Source organism: Penaeus monodon, chromosome 14, assembly GCF_015228065.2.
Source record: "Penaeus monodon isolate SGIC_2016 chromosome 14, NSTDA_Pmon_1, whole genome shotgun sequence".
NCBI lineage: Eukaryota > Metazoa > Arthropoda > Malacostraca > Decapoda > Penaeidae > Penaeus > Penaeus monodon.
The window spans coordinates 14,933,894-14,943,139 of NC_051399.1; positions in this window are offsets into that span (position 1 = coordinate 14,933,894).

Below are 9,246 nucleotides of genomic sequence, written 5' to 3' on the forward strand. Positions count from 1 at the left end.
GGAGGTGGAGGTACGCCAGAGGTTCAGAGAGATCCTTATTAAACATTTCAATTTTTTCATATATATACCGACGGCTCCAAGACAGAAGAGTGTGTGGGTGCGGGTGTATGGTCAACTGAATGTGAACTAAGTTCAGACTGCCGAATCATGCATCGATCTTTCTTGCTGAACTTTTTGCCATTGATAAAAACCATTGATTTTGCGCTATCGACGACCCACGATAGAATAGTATTTTTTTCACAACTACTGGGTAATATCATTCGTAAGCTACATGGTGCCAATAAATCAATCAAGCTAATATGGGTACCAGTCCACTCTGGTATCCATGGCAATGAGCAGGCTGACAAATTAGCCGGGTCAACTGGTGATCTGGACCTTAAACTAGTCCGTACATATCTAGGTGTTTTGGTCTCTTATAAAAGAAAAAATCCATCTCCTGTGGCAAAGTGAGTGGACCAGCCTCCAACTCACAAATAAAATCAAAGAAAAAATAGAACTGTGGGACACAGCCCACAGGAAAGACAGAAGGGAGGAGGTGGTGTTGGCCCGGCTCAGGGTCAACGCAACAAGAATGACACACCTCACAGAGAGAACCTTCCCTCCACAGTGCCCCCAATGCACCACCACCCTAACCATTTTTGTAGGACCATTTAATAACCACATGCCCAAAATTCCAAACCACAGACAGCCACTTCAAAATTATTTCAGAATAAAAAATAAAAATTTTATAATATCAAATATTTTAACAGATGATGAAAAAATAAAAAATCATCAGTAAAGTAATCACTTTTTTAAGGGAGACAAAACTTTATGACCTTATATAGATTGACAGAATAATGGTTAATGGTTAAAAGCAAGATAAATGTGCTAGAAATCTAAGGTCATGTAGCACTATAGTTAATGTTAGGGAAGGGTGGTTGAGTTAGTGATTAGTTGTCTAAGCTGGGCAAAGGAATTGGTGAGTGGAAGGGTTAGGGTCGGGTGTGGTAAGGAGTTAGATTAGATGGAGGATATGTATGCGTTTAAGGAAAGAGAATAGGTTGTTGAAGGAGAATAAATAGGATCCATTGGCTTAATAACCTTGGCCACATGCCGCTGGTTGATAGCCAAAAAATCAAAAGAAGAAAAAAGACCACGGCCGTCACTTTGCCCGCCTCGTCCGCTGGTGGTCGTGGGATCAGCGCTGCCGAACTATAAACGGAGTGGCGCCAAGGACTGAACATCTTACAAACTTGCTACGGACTCTGACTCGATTGCCTGTGATTATGGGAGTGTACTCGTGCAATTGCATAAGGCAGACACGCGAGTCAGAGGACTTGCAGGATGGAGATGTTCTACGGAAAAAGGGAGACCCCCCCCCAAAAAAAAAAGGCCTTTTATCATTATGTTAACATTTCATGTTCGTGCTTACACACTACAACCCTTCCTTTGTTTGCTTGCTTTTATTCTGTTTGTTCCTGTTCCGTTATTTAATTTTCTTTTTTTTTTTAACTACCATTTCTCTTTGACCATGATACTACCATTTCTCTTGTTCCTTTTATGTTATGTTATCACCATTATCACCATAGTTGCTTGTGTTTAATGATGCAACATGCTCCCCTTTCGTCCCCACCCATTTGCAATAGTCAGACCTAGTTGTGAAGATCTCGCTCCCCCACGATTTATATTCTATTATACCACTTTATTCTTCTATTCACTATCACTCATATCACCCTTTCCCACATCTCATCTCACCCATCCCCCTCCTGTCTCAATCTAGATTTCTTTCTCCTTCATCACCCATTACCCACGTTTTATGCAACTCATATTTCTCACTCTGCCAGTGGAGCCCCCCAACCTCTTTCTTTTTTACTTTTCTTGTTCTTAGCAATTGAAAACAAAACATAAAACTAAATAAATATAAAATAAGATATAAAAGTTAATTAGTAATTGTTCCTTGTTACTTTATATATATAAAAAATGTTCATTACACTCTTCTCTTTTTACTAATCTCGTTATTAAGAAACAAAATACCAAAAAAAGAAAAAAAAAAAAAAAAAAAAATATATAATATATATATATATATAAATGTAAAAAAAAGCAAAAATAAATATATATATAATATATAATATATATATATATATATATATATATATAATATATATATTTTTTTTTTTTTTTTTTTTTTTTTTTTTTTTTTTTACTTTATTTTTTCATAATCAACATCCTCCTTTTTCGCCAGTAAAGCAATAACAAACAGAGACATAATTAATCACTAACCCCCCCCCCCCCTCGAACTTCAGACATGAAGGAAATAATAACCAATACTGTGTTTAAATATGTAAGGAGTTTTCGCCCCCATACTTTCTAATCTCTAACTTTCTTAATTTCACCATTTTACCTTCTCCCAACCCCCCCTTCGATTTCTTCACCTCTTTACTTCATAATTTATTTTTATCTTACCGAGATTTACGTGACCTCATGACGTAACTAGTGGTTACGAGTAAAAAAAATAATAGTCGAAATCATCTTGAAACTATCCATGTACACATAACAGATGTCCCCGAGGTCCATTACATTACGTCTCACGGGTGACACACCCGGCAGACAACGTCACACATATGAGACACCCGGAAATGAGTCCTTTTCCGGGCGTCACACATGTGTGACACCCGTCGCGAGTGGGTTAACACTCAACAAACCCTGTCATGATCCCAACAGAACCCCAAGAACCCCTAAAATACGCAAACTGGGAGGGTTTCAAAAACTTGTGAAGATACACATAACTGATCTCGTGGGGCATCCCATATACACAATAAACACCCACCTTGAACAGTGGTATACAGACATACGTCCGGCCCGGCAGGCTAACATCCCCACAACATACAATTCTCCGTCACTAAAGAGAAACACATCGCCTGACAGTTGCTTAAAATACAATACAGACACTTACATGAACCATCACTAATATGGGGCTGGGACGCACAACTACGCACGTAATGCAGAGAACTCCAAACGCAAATAACACGACGAAATTAAAGTAATGAATAAATAATACTGAATCACTAGCACAAAAAATATGTCGGAACACGAAAGACCCCAAGACATTTTGGAGCTCCTTCAAAATACTCATGGGGTCGAACAAACAAACCACTACATACCTGTACAACACACAGACAGAAGATTGACTCGGTGGAGGAAATGGAGCTTCTCCACATGGAATTCTGGCAACAGAATTTCCAAATCTCCCCCACCGAGACCGCCCGATTTGACCACACCACAGAGACCGAGGTAACATACTACCTACACCAACTCAGAAACAATTCTCCCAGAAAACATCAATAGTCTAAACCATCTCACGGAGGACAGTCCCCTCTCCACACCAATCACACCAGAAGAAATAGATAACACCATCAAACGCACCAAAACACAACACCAGGAGAAAGCAACATAAAACAATCATAGAACATCTGCCATCCATAATGATCCACAGACTACGCCATATCTTTAACGCAGCATTGGCTACAGGATATTTCCCTGACAAATTTAAACACACCACCATCACTCCCCTACAGAAGTCGGGGAAGAGGTGGAGAATTACCGCCCCATCTCATTGTTAGAAGTTCCCGGGAAACTGCTGGAGAGGCTAACAGCACGCAGACTCATTACACACCTGGAAAACAACAACAAACACAACAGTAGGTAATACAGCTTTCGTCCACATTGGGGGACACAATTACAACTCCCAATACATCTCACGCGCCTCCTCTGGAGCTTCCTGGACCACAGGACTGCCACAATATGCCTGGGTTCACACCTGGCCGCCCCTCTTCATCTCAGAAGTGGAATACCACAGAAAAACGTTTTATCGCCAACCCTTTATATTAATACCTATGAGAGAATTGATGATGATGAAGTATTTTGGCCATCCAAAGACTATCTTCATCATGGATGTAAAAGACAAAAGGTCAACATATTTCTAAAATTGAAATCTACATTACACTCTTATCATTATATTGTCTCATCCTTCTATGAATAATGAGCACACAATTTTGGCTTACGCTATATTGTGATCACCTCAAGTACAGTGCTGTCAACCAGATTTTCTTTGTCTGCTCATTACATACATGCATGTACATATATATATATATATATATATATATATATATAGATATATATATATATATATATATATATAATATATATACATATATATATATATATATATATATATAAATATATATATATATATTATATATATTATATATATATATATATTGTTACGCCTGCCACCTCGTCTCTCTGCCAACAACACAAGGCAGGCTAGGCAGACGGCGTGCTATCCACAGGGTCGTGAACACTGAACAGCTCCAAGAGGCACCGAGCACCACAGCGTCCCAGAAAACCACAGGGGAAACGCCAAGTGGCGAGGCAGGGCACGAAATAAATACACGATGACAGTCTTTCCTTTATTACACAAGTTATTTACCCGTACACTTTTCTATAGGCACAATACAGGGGGGACACCAGCATGTCACACTGCACGATACAGCTTATAACAGGGCAACACAAAATATCAGGTCACAAGGGCACACACGAGGTCTTCACAGGAGCAGCACTCTCTTGGCTTGTTCCTCCGCTCCTCCGCTCACAGCCAGCTGCATCATGTTTGCCCAGGTCCCTTCATGTAACACATGCCCAGGTCATCCTTTTCATGTTAACACATGTTTCGCACAGAGACAAAGACCCACTGGCATAGCACTATCCCCCCTATCAAGCAGACGACCCGTCTGCTCTGACATACCTAAACCTGAAACAAACTACAGAAAATTTAAATAAAATTAGTCCTCAGGAACAAACAAAATTCTTTCATCCAGCGCGGCTTTCTTCGCTCTCGCTGGGGTCGCTCTGGAGGAGGTGTGGGCGGCGGTAGATTGGCAGTGGCACCCAGAGGGGTATCTCCTGTCCCAAGACCTGGCTCATGGTTACCATTGACGTCTGCTGCATCGCCCTCACCGTCCAAATGCTCGTCCTCATCTCGGTGAGCGTCTGCCACGTCCTCATCGCCGCTACTGGGGCTAACGTCATCTTCTTTTTCACCATGGCCCCAGGAGTAGCTTCCTGGCCCATGGTAACGCCACAGCCGGTGCGCCAAGTCCTCGAGGAAGTCAGGCAACGACCCCACACCAACCAACTCCTCGCTCCCCGACGACTCTTCTGGATGCTCCACTTCCTCACAAGTGCCCAGCTTTGCACCAGCTGGCACCTTCTGGGCCTTATCGGAGAAGTTAGCTACCAACACTGTAACTAACCCCTCCCCTGGTCCAACAAGGCTCCGCCCAACCGCTACGCCATCAGCCAGCTGCAGGTTTTGAATGGGCTCCACGAGGCCGACACCGGATTCTAGACTGTCCTGGGGGCAAGGTGCAGTCGCTCAGCCGTAACTACCTCTGCACAGCCAACCTCTGGAAGCAAGGGCACATCTTCACCGTGCACCCTCACCAGCTTCCGTCCAAGGTCGACACACGCCTTACTCTACGTCAGGTAGTCAAGGCCCAGCAAACAGTGCTCGTCCAGATCGGCCACATACACCGGCAGCCGCTGCACCATGCTGCCCATGCCAATAAGAGCCTCCACTGGCCCCTTGAGCTGCACATAATGCCCCGTGACACCACACAGTCTCTGTGGTGCGTCTGGAAGTCGCATAGTGGCCAACATATCAGGCCGCACTAGGATCTTATCAGCCCCAGTGTCCACTGTCAGGTGGCATGGCTTCCCATCTACTGTGCCCTCCACCTGCATCGTGCTGGTTCGACGGCAGCTTACCCAAGTCGGGGCCCGGGAACCGAGGACGGCTGGGTTTCGGCCCCCTTCTCCAGCCTGTCCGAGTTTTCCTCCTGCACCACTTCCTTAGCCTTAGGACATGCACTCGGATGGTGACCATACCTGCCACAGTCCTTGCAGCACTGCTGGAAGGCATAAGAATCCGTCCGGTTGAGAGGACGTGTTCTCCGCTCCCTCCGACACCGACTACATCTGTGCCCTTCCTCACCGCAGCCCCAACACAAGCCTTGGAAAGTGCTGGGCTCACCTTCCTCAATGCTACCTTCTCCACTTTAGCCTTCCGGCCCCGGAGGTCATGGCGGGGATGAGCAACTGGCCCTAGGCCACTGGTTGCCTTCAGGAAGGCCTCGAACTCCAAGGCCCTCGCCAGCGCCACCTGCAGGTCCTCAGGGTGTGCTTGCTTGACGTAGATTTTCAGCTGCTGGTTCTGCAAAGCGTCAACAAATAAATCGCAGGCCAGGACCACGATCATCTCTTCTGCAGCTGCAGGGTACGACCTCCTTACCAGCGCCTCCACATCCTGCGCCAGCTGGGGACAGTGTCTCGCCACGCTCACGAGTCCGCTTCTTCAAGCGTGCCTGATATACCTCGGCCTGGTGGTGGTGCCCGAAACGGCTTCTCAAAGCCTCCGCCACACTGGTGTAAGAGGCCTGTTGGGATGCCGGCAGATGCCCCAACACTTCCACCGCGGGGCCCCTTAGCGCTGTTACCAGCTGCAGGGCCTTCTCTTCCTGGCTCCAGCCCTGGGCAGATGCCAGCATTTCAAATTGGGCGACATATGCCTCCCAGGCCACCTTCCCGTCGTACTTAGCTGGCTTACGCTTCACAGAATGTCTGGAGGCCGAGGGGCTGTGGGATGGAGAACGCGTGCCGTGAACTAACACGCCCGGGGGGGAGGAAGGGGGTGAGGGAGGCAACAAGATGGGTTGACCGGGTCCGAGTTTGCCGCCACCTATACCCAAGGGAGCGGTTCCGATGGGTCCCCAGCCTTCTGTAGCGACCACTGGCTCCGACACGATGCTGCGAGGCCCGGGGGTTTCCTGCCGCGGACCCCAGGCAGACCCCAGTAAATCTGAAACTCTGGCATCTGTTGCCAGAACCTCGTCTACCTTCTCTGCTTGCAACTTACTACCTTGTGACGTCGCCTTTCCGCCTTCACTTCCTCCCTCAGGCCCTGAACCTCGCCCTTCAGAGTCTGCACCTCCTCCATCAGTTCACTCTTCACGCTGCTGCAGGCCTTGTCGGTGTACTGCTGAGTTTCCATCTTCACAGATGCAAGGTTGCTCTGTAGCACCTCAACAAGTTGGCAGAACTGTTCCTCTGCCTTCCTTGCCTGCATCTCGACGAGATGGTGTGCCTGCTCGCGTGCCCTTTGTGCCTGCTCTTCTGCCCTTTGTGCCATTTCCTCCCTCATACCGGCCAGCATGGCAGTGATCAGGTCCATCTGGCTCGGCTTCACCTCACTCGTGCCTGCCTCAGTCATAGCCTCCTCTCCCTCATGGCTGCCGCCATCTTTGGACGACATGATAAATCGGTGCGTCTCACTGATCAAATATCACAAATCCCACTCCTGACACCATTTGTTACGCCGGCCACCTCGTCTCTCTGCCAACAACACAAAGCAGGCTAGGCAGACGGCGTGCTATCCACAGGGTCGTGAACACTGAACAGCTCCAAGAGGCACCGAGCACCACAGCGTCCCAGAAAACCACAGGGGAAACGCCAAGTGGCGAAGCAGGGCACGAAATAAATACACGACAGTCTTTCCTTTATTTACACAAGTTATTTACCCGTACACTTTTCTATAGGCACAATACAGGGGGGACACCAGCATGTCACACTGCACGATACAGCTTATAACAGGGCAACACAAAATATCAGGTCACAAGGGCACACACGAGGTCTTCCCAGGAGCAGCACCCAACCGCGTCTCTCTTGGCTTGTTCCTCCGCTCCTCCGCTCACAGCCAGCTGCGTCATGTTTGCCCAGGTCCCTTCATGTCAACACATGCCCAGGTCATCCTTTTCATGTTAACACATGTTTCGCACAGAGACAAAGACCCACTGGCGTAGCAATATATATATGTATATACACACACACACATACACATAAGTGTGTCTATATACATACACATATGTGTGTATATATGCATGCGTATGCGTATGTATATGTATATATATATATATATATATATATATATATATATATATATATATATATATATATATATATGTATGTATGTATATGTATCATCATCATTAAGGGGCTAACGCCAACGGGGGCGCATGGCCGCATCCACCCTCACTTCCAGCCACGAGGGTCCCGCGAGTCTCCAGGCAGGCCCTCGGCCCATCTCTAATTTCTCGCGACAGGTCTCGTCGAACTGCCCAAGCCATGACCTCCTGGGTCGTCCCACAGGCCTCCTCCACCTAGGATTGTCTCGCAAAGAGACAACCTAATGGGAAGGTTCATCCTAAGGGAAGCGAGCTAGGTGCCCATATAGCCTGAGTTGGCGATCCTGGATTATGCAAGTTACAGGTCCCATGCCAGTCTCACGGTGCAGCCGCCAGTTGGACACAGTCCTGCCAACTGTACCCCATGATCCGGTGAAGAGACCTGTTACAAAAGGCATCAAGATGAGACTCCAAGGCACTAGATAGCATTCAGGTTTCACTTCCACAGAACAAAACTGGCAGTATCAAGGCCTACAAGACACGTAGCTTGGTCCTGCACAGGTATCGACATCTCCAAATACTCTTGTTGATCGACTTCATGGCTCAGTCTACTGACTCCTTGGTCTGACAGCCCAGAGATATGGACTACGCTATCAAGGTATGCGAAGCTCTCTCAGCCTCCTAAAGTCACTGAATCTTGATCTTGGTCCTGGAAACCTCAAGGCCCAAGGGCTTTACCTCATTGATGAATCAAGAGCTCCCACCAGTGACTCCAAAGACTCAGATAGCACCATCATCGGCAAAGTCAAGGTCTGAGACCTTGATATTGCCCAGTGTTATTCCACACTAACTTTGGGTAGTAGCTCCACCAATTATCCAGTCCATGCAGGTGTTGAAATGTTGGTGCAAAGACAGGCTCCCACCACACTATACAGCACTTTCCCTACCGGCATATAGGCTTGCTTTTAGGCCAATAATCTGTGTCGGAATTCCCCCGAGTCTCAGGATCTATAGCGATTCCCGATGTACTGACTCAAACGCCTTCTTGATGTAGGCTGCAAGCAACCCACGACCAAATTCATGACGGAGTTCCATAATTACTCGAAGTGCTATGATAGGGTCTATTGTGGACTTGCCAGGATTGAATCCAAACTACTCTGGTCTATGGTGCCTTAGTAGGTGGTCGCAGAACCGTTTCAGAAGAATGTGGGCAAAAACTTTACCTGGTATGCTGAGCAGTGTAATGCCT